The sequence below is a fragment of the Lissotriton vulgaris genome, chromosome 7 (genome assembly GCF_964263255.1).
Source record: "Lissotriton vulgaris chromosome 7, aLisVul1.2, whole genome shotgun sequence".
Taxonomy (NCBI): Eukaryota; Metazoa; Chordata; class Amphibia; order Caudata; family Salamandridae; genus Lissotriton; species Lissotriton vulgaris.
Genome location: NC_141695.1, coordinates 638,882,665 through 638,897,954, shown reverse-complemented (window position 1 = coordinate 638,897,954; position 15,290 = coordinate 638,882,665).

Sequence of the window (15,290 nt, the reverse complement as noted above, 5' to 3'; positions counted from 1 at the left end):
CCCACCCCCACTAGCAAAACCCCCCCCCTAAAAAGAACAAAGGCACCCATCCTAACAGTGGCAAACCTACAAAAACGAGCAGCACCTAGCGCACCGCAAAAGAAAAAACCGCCAGCCTGTCTCCCTTATATCTGCTCGCTAATCAGTCCCCCACCTGATTCCCTGATTCTCGCGCGAACCTACCCAGGAAGAGACCGGCTCGCGCCTGGCTCTCCCTGGGTCCCCCCTCGCACAAGAAATCATTGTCCACACCTCTTTTAGGAGCAAGAAAGGCCACTTTATTTTAGGACAGGTGCGTCATAAATTTCATGAACACATTCATTATTTATTTATTTACATAATTCAACTCTACAGTGAGCCTACGAAACCTAAATCCCAAAACCCCGAACAAACTCCTGCCTACTACCCCTAGCCTACCCAACGAGCTACCCTTCAGGATGGCCAACCCGCTCCAGGCTGCCCACCCCCACTAGCAAAAACCCGCCACCCAGGAAAACCTTTAGCGTTTTCCTGCCCCACCTAAAGGAAAGGAAGGAGCACACCACAACTGTACCTGAAGAACTTTGCTAATCAAATCCCTGAGTTCCAGAAGGTAAAAAGAGATGCCAAAGCAGATAGATGCACACCGTCCTCACAAAATAAATGATGTTCAGATACTTTTAAATGATAATGATCCAAACTGTAGATACCCAAATGGTGACAAAAAAGTCGCATTGTCCTGTTCACTTTCCTTCTAGCCTTTTCCAGGGCGGAATGGTCCCTCGCCCCACGCCATTGCAAACGAGGCACAAACTCAGTCCATATCAGCATGGTGCTCACCCATGTGGTTTTGATGATTTCCAGGTCTTGCTTCATTAGTTTTAATAAAGTCAACCCAGAGAGAGAAACCAAGTCATTCTCGCCCAAATGTAGCACCAGGAGATCCGGAGGGCCCCCCAAACACTGAGAAACCAAAGCAGCCAAGGCGGGAAAAAGCCCACCCCAGCGCATGCCCCCTGTTCCATGCCAGGAGACTTCGTGTGTCATGCTGTTTAGACCAAGTGATCTCCCACAGAGCTGACTGGCAGCGGCTAAAGCTGCCCGTTTAACAAAAGAGTGCCCCAGTATCCACACCCTCCGTTTGGATCCGGCGACTGATGGCCAAGGACCTAGGAGAAAAAGAAATGTTAGACAAGCAAAATTGCACTATTTTCTCACATATTTTTCACAGCACTTGGAACGCCAACGACCAATGCGACGAATCTGTGACCAGTCCCACCCCAACCGAGCGGCCTCCGTCGCCGCACCAATTCTGAATGAATGGGTACCAAATTGAACAGGATCCTTCCCCAAGCGCAACAAAACCTTGCGCAATACAGCCAACAATTGAGATGCAACTATGGGACTACCATCAGCATGACAAAATATGGGCCCCTGGAGAAAATGTTGGGAGGACACAAACACTTCTCATTCCCCCACCGGGCAACATGCAGAGACACCACTCCTGCCAAGGAACACCCACTTACCGCTCCCCATCTGGTCGGTCTTGGATGCCCGCAGCCACAGCCGCACTCTGTCACTTTCCAACACCACCTCACTACTGGTCATACCTACCCTGCCCCGTAACCCCAGCAACTCTGATGCCCGAAATGCCCCAAAGAACAACCAAACAAAACACAAACGAAATTTGGCACACTCAAAAGCATCATGGCAACACACCTCCAATTCCGGCAACAGCATCTGGAGCAACTCAAAAGTCACTGGCTGCCGGAGTTGCTGACCACCAGCCCGAAGCCTAGCCAAACCTTTCAACACTTTACGAACCAACACCCCCCCAACCGGATCCCTCCCCCACCAAAGCTGCCCATAAAAAGAAACCCCAGCCAATTTGCCAGAAATAGTAGTGGGCGATAGGCCTTTGTCCGCCAAATGTAAAACAAACTGCAAGATGCATTGTTCATCAGACCAACCAGCCCTGATCGATCCCATCAAATCCTTACCGAACTGCAGAAACTCATTCCAGGCCTGCCCTTCACATAACCCCGCCGTGTGGAGTCAGCCACAGAATTTTCCACCAATTGGTGAACCCTCAATCCCCCAGGTCCCATACGTACTGTGGGATCGCTGTTGGTTCCAGGTCCGCCCCAGGAGCTAACTTGCGGAACTCGGACCACTGAAAGCGAGACAAAGAGTCAGCGATGCAATTAGAAGTACCAGGAACATGCCGTGCTTTAAAGACAATATTTAATTGCAGACACCGCAGCATGAATGCGCGCAGGAGCCGCAAAACCCGCAAGTCGCGAGCCTTTTGGTGATTGACAAGGTGTACTACTGCCAAATTGTCCACATGGAACAAGACTGAGCGATTCTGAAACTCAGCCCCCCATAGATACAAAGCAACCAGCAGCGGGAAGAGCTCCAGAAACGCTATGCTGCGACCCTGTTCCTTCCAGTGCGCCGGCCAGCCGGCCGCGCACCATCGACCTTCCCAAAATACACCGAAGCCGTGAGCCCCCGACGCATCAGTGAACAACTGTACTTGCCACACCATGTCCTCATCCGCAAAAAACAAGGACACGCCATTGAACTCCTGCAGAAAACGAAGCCAGACAGTCAAATCGGCACGCACAGCGGTGGTAATACGCACCCGGTGATGGGGAAGGCTGGCGCCGGACATGGAAAGACCCAGACGTCTGCAGAACGTCCTGCCCGCCCGAACAACCCGGCAAGCAAAATTGAGGTACCCCAAAAGCTTCTGGACAGTCCTCAAAACGACTTTCCGCTCCCCCAACACCAGATGTATGAAAGCAGACATTTCCTTCACTTTAGCCTCAGGCAATCTCGCCACCATAGACAGAGTATCAATTTCAATCCCCAAGAAAGTCAGGGACGTACAGGGACCTTCTGTCTTGTCCGGTGCCAAGGGAACACCCAATTCCTCCGCCAGAGCCTGAAAGATGTTCAAAGCCGACTGACACTGCCCAGAGCGACCTTCCCCAATGAAAAGAAAATCATCAAGGTAATGACAGACCAAGACGTGGCCACTAACAAAAGTGAAGCGCCACTGCAGAAAGGTACTGAATGTTTCAAAAAGGGAGCATGACACTGAACAGCCCATGGGCAACACCCGATCCACGTAGAAACTACCATCAAAATGCATTCCCAACAGACTGAAATCCCAAGGATGGATGGGCAAGAGCCGGAAAGCCGACTGAATGTCGCTCTTTGCCAGCAAAGCCCCAACACCAGCCGTGCGCACGAGCCGTAAGGCATCGTCCACCGAAGCATAATTGACAGTTGAGTCAGCTGGATCAATAAAATCATTAATTGATGCACCCTCGGGCCAGGACAGGTGATGGATAAGACGAAACTCCCCTTCCGCCTTCTTGGGCACCACGCCCAGGGGTGATACAATCAAGCAGGCAGAGGACAATTCACAAAAGGACCCGCAATCCTACCCGCCGCAAGCTCAGCATCCAGCTTTTTTCGCACAACATGGGGACTCTCCTTCGCAGACTTCAAATTGTCCGACCACCTGCCCACCCTGGGTCCCTGATACCCAATCCGAAACCCGATTTTGAAACCCCAAGACAAAATCTTAGCAGCCTCAAAATCCGGATAATCCACCAGCCAGAGATCGAGAACCTCCTGCCTAATAGGAGTAGGAGCCCTTGTAAACAGACTGTTGCGGCTGTCCCCTACCCCCTGAACCTCTTCCCTGATCACCAAATCGCTGTCCGGGAAAACACTGGGTGAGCGCATGCTTCCCCCCACACTGCGAACACTCATGTTTGTACCTGCAAGCTGGTCTGTTACAGGAACCCCTGTTAAAATGCCAGCATGTGCCAGAGGCGGCTGATTGACCTCTGCCCCAAACCCCCGCCCCAGACTGAGCGGGGCGAGCTGAAAAGGGCCGATAATACACTGGCTGCCCGCTAGCCGTGTGGGTCGTAGCAGGTGGATTTGCCGATGCCATCCATTGCAGCCATAACTCGGAATCGACCTCACCCCACGAACGCTCAGGAAAAGCGCTCATGCGCGCCCTGAATTCGTCATCGTAGGACAACCATGCAAAGCCGCCAAAATAACTGTGAGCCTTGCGTATGACATCTGCATATTTAAACATGTCTATTGCCTTCTCTGGATGACGTTGGCAATAAACGCTGGCATAAATAAGAAAGGCCGAAGTCCAATTCTCTATGGACTTCGGAACACGAGGCCTCCGAGCCAATTCTAATTCCTCCTCTTTTGACCCTTCCTTTGCCTGGACATCCCTATGGAGAAGCCGAAAAACATCCACAAATGCCCCAGACCATATCAGATTCTTTGTTTTTTCGGACAAATGGGACCCCAAAGGCATCCCCACCCCAGAATAAGGCAGCTTTTTCGGTAGGATACTATCCTCCGTGACCCGTGTGGCAGCCACCCCGCCATCCCCTGCAGTAGAAACCACTTTTGCAACTTGCCCAGTAGAAACATTCGAAAGTACAGGCCGCTCAAGCCTCGGTGCCAGAGCGACTCGCTCAACCACAACCCCATCACCCGTACCAATAGATCTTGTACTCTTAACAGGGAGACTCTCCCCAGGTTGCCACACAGACCACCACCCATCCTTACCTCTCGGCAACTGCTCCGACTGCTGTGTGACAGCCCCACGATCCCTCTGAGAAGGTCCAGACCGCACTGCCCCTCGTACACCTGCATGGTCCGCTCGAGACTCCTGCAAAACACGAGAAACAGTGGGTTGCCCCAACCCACCCCCCTGGGCCCGTGCTGCCAAAAGCCCAACATCTTTGTCTCTCAATTCCCCTTCTTCCAAATCCTCATCATGAAAACTCCCACAGAAAGCTTCATCAGAAAATGCATCTTGGTCACTGCCACTAGGCATAGCCCCATCACCAATACCCCCATCATAAAACTGCCAGTCAATGTTCTGAAAGCTGTGTGCACTGAAAGCTGTAGAAGAGCTATCCGCTCCAGACAGCCCCCCTATAAGCCCACCACTGGAAACAGCCGTGTGGACAGTTCCCGGGCCCGTAGAAACAGCCAACAGCCGCCCAGCCGAAGGCGCAGAGTGAAAACTGCGGCCGCTCGAGCCAGACAAGGAAGAGGACCCAAAAACAGTCTCACCTAAAGCGGAATCGCCATCACCCCCCAATGAACGACCCACCGACGCCAGACCATGGGCACCCCCCGACCCAGACTCAGGACCACCCAGAATGACACCCGGCCGACCCCTAGGGACCGGGAACAAAGATGGACCAGTGGCCGGGGGCGCCCCCCATTGCAACAAACCCCTCCCACCAGGAGCCAGGGGCTTGGAGGTGGCAGGCCGGGGGCCAGGCACACCGGTGACCGCAGACTTGGTGGCCGAGGGGGGCAGCACGTTGGGTGCAGCACCCGCAGAAACAACAACATGGGCAGGGGGCGGGGCCTCAGGGGTGGGGCAGGCCGGCAGCGCAGCCGTAAGAGGCCGGACATTGGCACCACCCAGGGGTGGGGGGCCAAAAGAGTGGGGTGGAGCAGTACCAGGCCCCGTCGTGGCGGGGGAGAGCAGGAAACATTGCCCATTCAACCACAGGCAAGGAGAGGCCCCATCCGGCAGAGGCGGGACTGTGGGGAAAGGTCCAAAAGGCACCGCTGCAGGCGGCGGGGTTTGTACGCGCCCATGCATATCCAGGCTCCGCCCTCGCTTAGGTTTGGGGCCCGCCTGAGGCTTCACCGACTTCCCCTGTGCCAGCCCGCCGGAGCGCGGAGCCTGCCTGCCCACTGAACGCCCCCGCCTCCCCCCGGGCGCCCCACGTGTACCAGCACTAAAAAATGGTAAGTCACATACCTGCTGGAGGGCGCCCGGGGCATCCGGCGGGGGCTCCACATCAACGGCGGGCAAAACAAACCCAGGCCCGTCTGCCGGCATGGCCGCCTCGCCGTCTTCCTCCTCCTCCAGGCCCGGCGATAAACACGCCTCCACTGCCCTTGAGACGCCTTCCGAAGCCTTGCGTGGGGGGCGGGCCATGCCGACCCACGCCTCCGCCGGGACACCCGGTCGTAGCAGGTCTTCACGCCCGGCCTCACAAAGGATCTGCACCGCCCTACGGACCTCCGCCGCCTCCTCCATGAGCCCAGGAAAAAATTAACACGAGCGCCGCAAAACAAAACTCCCTACTAGCCTCCCGCTACGCAGTTCCCAACCGCCAGCCTGTCTCCCTTATATCTGCTCGCTAATCAGTCCCCCACCTGATTCCCTGATTCTCGCGCGAACCTACCCAGGAAGAGACCGGCTCGCGCCTGGCTCTCCCTGGGTCCCCCCTTTTAATCTTGTGCTGTAAGTCTCATTGAGATTCTTCCAATTAAGTTTGGTTGCTGAGCCACATTCTTCTGCTGCTCACAATAAGCACTTTAGAAGCACTACGAAACATCCATAGGTACTTTTGCAAGATTTAGAGTCTAGCTGCTATGTTGTTTGTGGCTGCAATGAAGGAATGACAATAATCACCCAATATGGAAGGATCCATCTATAGATCAACCCGAGGGCATTAAGGAATTCGGCCAACAAGGGAGTCCGCAGAGACAGAGTTCTGTCTCCTAAACTTGGGGGGATATGTACAAGGAAGTGGTGGAGTGAGGCGTTAGCCGTCATGGCTTAACCCCTCACTCCGCCATTTCTGAAATGCAAGGCTGCACCATATTTACAACAATATGGTGGAGCCTTGCATTTCCCCCTGCGATGGCACTACACTTATCAATGCAAATACCATTCCACCATAGTGCAAGGGTGTCTGTGTGCAGGGAAGGAATCTTTATGTGTAGGAAGGTGTCCCTTCCTGCACATAAACAATCCAAAAAATGACATTTTATCACTTTCATGTGTGCTGCCTTATGCATTTCTCCAACTTAAGACCAGGTTTTACTGGTTTTAATTTTGGCGTTGCCTCCTATGTACACTGCCCTTGTACATAGGGGGCTAACCAAAGCATGAAAAGGGGCATTATTTACAAGGCAGCATTTAGCCACATTAGGTGGCTTTACGCTGCCTTGTAAATAAGGCTAATCCCCTATCGCCACCACAACTCTGATAAAGTGAAGTTGTGATGGTGATAGGGGCTTGTACATATGCCCCTTGGTCTCCAAAAGAGAGACACCGATTGGGTTTGAGAGATCTACTGAGTTCACTGAAAAAAGGCAGACTGAAGTGGTCAGACTATGATAATGGGATAGGGTTGTAGAATTGGCACAGCTGGAAATTAGAACAAATGTCTAGAGTATTTCCTTTCACATGGTTAGGGAGATGCAGTTTGATCTTCAGATTAAAACGAGCCACTGACTAGATCATAAAATAATGTGACCAAAAATGGTGATAGGAGAGCAAAATGAATATTCTGATCTCTTATCAAAATAAGCTTTGAGTTAACAATACCTCCCTGGGCCAAGACTTAGACAAGAGATTTATAGGCCTCAGATCATATTGATGAGGCACTACAGGTCTATATAATGATCCAGGAAGTGCTTTCTGCACCGAACATCCTAATACTTAAGTCCTTTAACGCAGACTCATAGGTATAATGGAGTTTACTGCATTTAAAAGAATATTTGAACACAAACGCTAACCCTCCTTTCTGTTTGACAGTCTGATGAGCTTCAATTAGGACTTAGGGCCTTATTTAGAGTTTGACGGACGGGGTACTCTGTCATAAATGTGGAGGATATCCCACCTGCCGTATTAGAAGTTACATAGCTTATAATGGCATTGTAATATTACAGCGATACATTTGAGATGGAGTGACCGGGTCTGCTGAATCTAAATCAGCCTTTTAATTTGGGGGAGGGGAAGGTGATATCATTTAAGACCTCTAAAGAATGATTAATAAACCAGGTGTCTGTGACAAAACTCAAGTCTGGTTGGTGGTCAATAGTGAAATCCCCAATATACAGACCATTTTATTGGTGCACAAACATTAATGAAAAAAATTGCAACGTATCTAAAATCAAGCCCTTGAGAGGAAAAGGGGTGAATACAACTGTCTTATCTACAAAAGTATTATTATAGATGACCACGACAAGGACTTGCTCCCCTTTCTATTCAAAGAATGGAAAGAAGATTAAATATTAAAAAGGGCAGAGTGGTCCATTGAATAGGTAGAGTGCTCAAGCGCTCGCACAAAGGATTGTCAGCTTGACAGGCCGCTGGCCGAAATCAGGTCACAGACTGGCACATGCGGGCTTGCCTTTGGTGTTACTTCAGCGCATAAGCGGCATGCCCGCTGCCTGGGCAGGCTGCAGGTCACATTGAATCTGTTCCCTGTGAGTTGGTCTGATACACTAGCGTGACAACAAAATTAGCTGATACATTTGTCAGGCCGGCTCGAAAGAAAAAATGGTGGTGTGACTGAACAACAAACTAGATCTGCCCACTTTAATTACAGATAGTGATTGTCACCAAAAAACTGCCCCACCACACAAACAATAACCCCCCCTCGTAGTAGCCCTCCCCCTTAAAAGATGGTTAATGATACAGATAAAAAGTAATCCAACATTAAAAACAGATTAGGATCTGCAGGCTAAAACTAAACTATGTAGCAGCTAAAACTGGGTAAAGTGTCAGGTACAAATCTTGCAAAGGACTGAAGAATTAATGTGTGATGCTCACTTGTATATGAATAAAAAGATTAAAAACTGAAGATGTTGGCAGACTTAAGTTTCAGCATGTTTGCTGTGGGTCAAGGGGACCTCTATATTTTCTTCAACATATTTTACTAGGGACTGCATAACTTTTGAAATGCCTCTGTGGAGTATTGCTTGTAAAAATAACAGAGTGTGTCCTATGTGTCTGCTTGTAAATAACAGATTTTGCTATTAACCAGTTTAATTATACACAGTTCACCAACCTTGGAAGACATAAGGTTGAGTTGGCAGTTCATGGTCTGCTAATTCATGTCTGACTAGCAAGGATTTTCTTCACTGCTCCAGCCTGTTGGCTTACGCAATAATGCACTGCGTACTCTCAACCCTAGTTGGGTTCTTGTAAATTGCGGCTTTCAAGTTGTTCAGCCAGAATTCTTTTCTTTCTGCTTCTTTTCTATGCTCACTGGGCCAATTAATACACGCGAGAAAAAATGAACATCGTATTAAAAAGTTCCAGTAGCAACGTGTACCATTGTTTAACCACTGATATGTACAAATATTGGAAATAGCAGTGATAGTACATCCTATATCGAAACCTTCTAATCGAAACGTGAAATAAAAAAAAACATAAATGGTGGAATTGTGGAATGGTGGAATACTGTTCTGGCATCTATGTATCTGGTCTGTAAATGATAGATCACTATCTAAGAAGACATCCAAATTACATGTTTTGACCCTAGGAGGCTTAGTTTCTCTGGCCAAATTAATGCAAGAAGGCTGGTTTGGAAGGGCCAGGTGTAGCATGAGAATGTTTTTGCTGCTCAGGCAGAGATCGTTTTATTCTGCATCCACTGACAAGCCTGGTGAAGACATTAAAGTAAGTCGAGAAGGTTATCAGATTTCTAATAAATTGTCAGATGTGTTCTGAATATATAAAATATCTAATCATGTTCAATGCAAGCATGTCAGCCAGAGAGTCTGCCAGGCATGTATGTAGTGAATAGTGTTGGAGACAGGCTAGAGTCCTGAGGTACTCCACATTTAATGACAGCTGTGCAGAGCAATATGACCCTATTTTAATTGAATGAGTATAGATTTAGAACAAGCATTGGCATAGCCAATAGGTCTCGCCTTTGGGAGAAACCAATATCTCATAAACTACAACTAAAACAAACAGTATGTGGACAATAGGAGCTTAAAACTAAGGTGCCCCGAAGTCACAACATTGTGAGAGCCAGTGTATAGCGTTTACCTCAGGGAAGCTGTTTCCAAGCGCGATAATTGCAAACAGATGGCGCCGCTGCTTGCTTCCACAAGGTAAACGCCATACGTGCACGAGGGCTTATTGGAAGCAGTGCAGAACATGCATGAGTTTCCAAAAAAGTCGGGAGTGATTCCAAGAGGTCACACCAAAGCAGCATTTGCACGCTATATAAGCGAGACCTAAAAAGGAAGTCACCCATAGCAAAACTGCCACATTGAGGTAGACCAATATAGATAGTCTATTGACTAGCACTTGATGCTCAATGATGTCAAATGCAGCCATCAGGTATCATAGCCTAGGTTCAAGCTGTAACTCTAGCCCCCTAAAATGAGTTGTTCTTCCCTGATGTTTAACAGAGTAGTCTCTATGCCCAAATAGCATCTGAAGCCTGACCGAAAGACTCTTAGGAGCCAGTTTGCCTCGCGGTTGAAGGACAGGTATCTGGAGACAATAGTTTGAAGTGCCTTAGCAACAAAATGGCGGCTTGCAAGTGGTCTTTAATTAGCTAGATTATTGTGATCCATGGTGAATTTCTTTATGATGAGACTGATGAGTGTGATGATTGCATTCTAAGAGCCTGACGCATGACTCCATTGGATAATGAGGATTTGAGGATTTGACTAGGTAGGTGTTGATCGCTGTGTGTGTTGGAGGAAATATATCAAAAACTTTACCTTTATCGACATGCCAACTGAAGAGGATTTTTTGAAGGAAACAACTCAAAGTGCCATAGAGTGCTTGCACAAGATCGTATTTACATAAATATGGTGGCCTAAATACATTTACAAAAATATCATGGAAAGATGGTGCAGAACTTTTAATATTAATCCTGAAAAAGGAATATTTTGGTAAACAATATTCAGGAAATAATATTTGTGTCAGACAATATAGGTCACAATATTCAGATATCATACCAGCTTGTAGAAGATGGTTACCACCGTTATAACAGAAGCTGATTCCTTAACGTCCTGTGGACTAATATGGCCCAAATAATCTGATAATGATGAGTGGTGAATATTACGAAAAATAATGTCTCCACTCTGTTTCCTTAAGTAACAACTGTACTACAAGAGGTAAAACAGAAATGACCCAGTCAATAGGCCTTCAAACTCGGTACACTTTACTCCTGCTAACCAGTGATAAAGTGCTTGTTCTCACCCTTTTAACCCTGGAAAAATGTGCCTACCCATGACTGGTACATTACATTTATTTTCAAGTCCCTAGAAAATTATACTTCATGTACCCAGCGCATGTAAATTAAATGCTACTAGAAGGCTACAGCAGTCATTGTGCCACACACTAAAGCAGCTCTGACCAACATGTCTCCGGCCTGCCACCGTAGCCTACAGTGCATTTTTAAACAGCCATTTTGTGCTGGCAAAATAAACCTTTTTCTATACGTAAATCTTCCTTTTTAATACTTAGAGGTCACCCCTAATGTAGGCCCTAACCACCCCTATTGTATTTGAAAAGTAGGACATGTGTATTTAAGTTTTTCATGTCCTCACAGTTTTTCACGGTCAACTAATAGCAGGGTACCTTATGACACTTAATGGGTGCTAATTTCATTTTAGGAACAGACAGAGAAATGCTTCTTCCATTCATTTGAATTGTAATTTAAAATCCTCTTTAATGCTAAAGTCAGATTTTAAGTGACTATTCTGAAAATGCCACTTTAAGAAATTCGGCACGTTCTACCTAAATCAGATGTGCCTTTCTGCCGATGTCCAGGGTCGCATGACTGTGAATGGTTCTCCTGCAGTGTTTTACTTCTAGAAAGGGGACAAAAGAGCTTTGAGTGTGGGGCAAGGTGTTCCTTTCCTGAGCATGATGTCCTGTTTTGTACTCAGCTCTTTCTGAGCTTCAAAGGGTCACCCCCTTCCTGCCTTTGAAGTGATGCCTACCCTGTCACTGAAAAATGCAGCTCACCCCTATGCATGCTGCCTTTGTTACTCTAGACAGTTTGGAACCAAACCCAGGAAAAGGTAACGCAAGGCAAAGGAGACCACCACCACCCACATGCTGGCTATAAGAATAGCAACTTCAGACCCTCTCATCAGATTACTCCTGCACCTGTGTAAGATTCAAAAGAAAGACTGCCCTGCTGTCTGAAGAAGGAAGACTGGACCTGCTTGCCTTGAACCCAGGCTCCCCAGAAGTAACTTAGCAGGTCTGTTGGCTGACCCTCTGTTTGAGAGACAGGGTCACAACATGCTTTCAGAGGCCTTCCTGCGACTGCCCAGCTGAACAATACCACCTGGTCTTACCTGAACCCTGTTGCTGGCCAATGCTGGAGTGGAACCTGCTCCCTAACAGGTCCCCTCCAGGTCCTGGAACCTTGGCTGGCATCAGAGTGTACTCCTCATGAACTGGATGAAATGCTTTGGGCTCCCTGCAACAGTGAGGGGGACTCTTCACTCAAGGAAACAACCATCTATAATGGCTTTAGTTCTGATTCTACTTATTAAACGTTTGTCATTTTTGGTGTGATTTTATTTATCAAATTCTACTCTATTTTTCTAAATTGGTTCGGGGTTTTCTTGTGTTGTGTTTTCACTTTATTACTGTTTGAGTGGTGCATAAATACTTCACGCATTGCCTCTAATTTAAATTAGTCTGCTTTTGTGCCAAACTGCCAAAGGATAAGCACAGGTTTTCTTACCAACGTTTGTGGTTCACCCTGCCTAGGATTATTTGCTACTTAAGTGGGGCTCTCACCCCATCAACCAATCAAAAACAAGTAAGACACAATATCAAATAAAAACTTTTATAATTTATTAAACTCCTACTTCTACTGACAAATGAACATTTAAACACAATTTTTACATTACAATCTTTAATACTATGTGGAAGAATAGGAGAAAGATGTAAACATTTTTCTTAAGAGAGGAAAGCTGTGTTTAAGTATTAACTCAGCCAGTAGACTAAGTATGGTAAGTATTAGTTCATAAAAATGGTAGCAGCATATCAATAATAATACAATGCCCATCAATTCATTTCAACATTCTTCATCATCCATATCAGGTACAAACCCACTTCTACAGATGAATACATGGGCTCTTGAAATATTATCAATGTCTTAATACGATACCCAAACGTTAATCTAAATGAATGATATTCTCTATACATTGAAAAGAACCACCATCATAGGGACGCCTTTCAAGGTACTAAACATTAGGTGTAAAGCAGCAGGAGTTTGTTTTTGAAAACAAAAAAACAAATTGCCCCACACAGTTTTCTACAAGAGTGTGGATATTATGATTGGGTTTTTTCCTATTCCCTCACAGAATATTTTTTCCTGGTGGTGACAGACAGGGAAATTAGGCATTACACTGCCCACCTTAACAAGCATTGGCATATCCAATGGGTCTCGCTTTTGGGACCTTATAAGTATTTAGTTATTCAGCACAATATCCTTGGCGCAACAACATCACCTGTTGCATGGCTAAACACTTATAAGGTCCCAAAGGCGAGACCTATTGGCTATGCCAATGCTTGTTTACTCATGATGGGACAAAACAAAGTCACTCGTGGTCCATTGAACGTAATGCCCTGGGTAATAATTCAGTCGGCAAGCGAACAGCACGAGTCCTGTGACGAAGATGGAGGGCCAAGACCGTTGAACTTTAGTAGAAATCGTGGCGATAAAAGACGACAATCTTTCTTGCAAATTGTGTTTAGAACGGCCATCTTTGAGAGTAAATGCTCCCTTAAAATCTACGATGTCACATATACGGCCCGCTCAATACAGCGAGATTTCAACATCCATGTTAGCTTCCATGAGTGAGCAAGGGGACAGCATAATATTGAATACAAGATTGTCATACTGAAAAAACAAGTTTGATGCATATATAATTGTCTATCAAAATGACTAGAGCATTTTATTTACTGTGCTACTCTCTTTATGAAGGAAAGTTATCCACACCCTGTGATAAGAGGGGGCGGCAACCACATTAGGGAGAGGATTGTTAACCTTCCCTGTGTGTTAGACCTATAAAGGACCCCTGGACCGTGCAGTAAAGTCAACAATCCCCCTGCCCGCTGTATACAAATAAATTCACCCTCCCAAAAGCTTCCGTGAACCTTGTTATATAGTGCTTACAGTACAGGTCTTCGCCTTAAGGCGATCTAGTGTATTAAATGAGCAGTGAGGACAGAAGACACATTCTGCTGCACAAAGACCAGTGCATGCAGCTGTCTTGTTACACCACCAAAAACGGGCAAAAAACATGGCCCTGATTGTAACAAATGTGAGACAGGGAAGCAATAATTTACGACGCATTGGTGCACATATTTGGTGAATGAAGGGATTCCATGGTGCTTGGATGACAGTTTCCGGCTGGTGCTATGTGACATTTTGTACTTGTGGTGGGGGTGGGGCAGCAATATCCTGTTGACCCGGAGGTGCGTCATAAACTTTTTTAGTAATTTACTTTGTCAAAAATACATTAGGAACACAGAGTTTTAGCCATTTTCTTTTGAATGACTTTTTTGAGCAGAAGTCTTAAATTCTCAACTACCTATGAAATCCATTCTATTTTCACTAGTGAACTCTCACAGATGTGATTTGGCATTGAGCAATATTCACCATTTCTGCAGAAAGGTGTGGATGAATAAACCAACCTTTTCGATGTTAGAAAACTGTCTTAAAACAGTTGCATGCTGGAACAAACGTTGCAACATGTGTACATGGGTTGCACCCCTGAACGTGTATGACATGTGACTGACTGCGCCCCGGCTCCGCTGTCTCTTCAGAAGCACGAGTCTGGTGCAACCTTCCTCTCCAGCTCCCAGACCTACCCTGAACAGAATATGCTGATTGCATAAAATTACGTAATTCTAAACTGTAGTAATTATGGAATTCTTGACAATTATACGTACTGTTGCCAAGATCGTGGAGACTGGACTGGTATTTGCAGTCGGAACTGAAACAATTCTTTTAAAATAACAAGCACTGAAACACAAGCCTGAAAGTGAAAGTTAATTAGCCTGCGAGTGGTGCGCGCAGGTGCTGGGAGAGCAGTCTCCTCTTTTTCCAAGCACACACTTGTGCTTGTGGCATGCTGCTGCGCGCTCCCCCAAGCCGTATGCCACCACAAGCACGAGTATGTGCTTGGAAAACGAGCTGTACGACTGCTAAAGGTCTCCTATGCAACGCATGCGCCCTGCGTAGGCGAGACCTAAAAAGGGCAGCTAGCTCAATGTCCTTCCTCTGACCACTACTCTATTGGGCAGATGGAGGGAGTATTTTGTCGTTTAAATAAATGAGGGTTCCATTGATGGAATACTTAAGGCCCACCCAACTCTAAATGAGGTGGAAAGACCAAGGGTTTGGCAGAAAAGGCACTCAATCCCATTTGCGACAAAATACCCTGTCCACCATGCTCTAAATCCGGACCTGTGACACTTCAGGCAGAGAACAGCC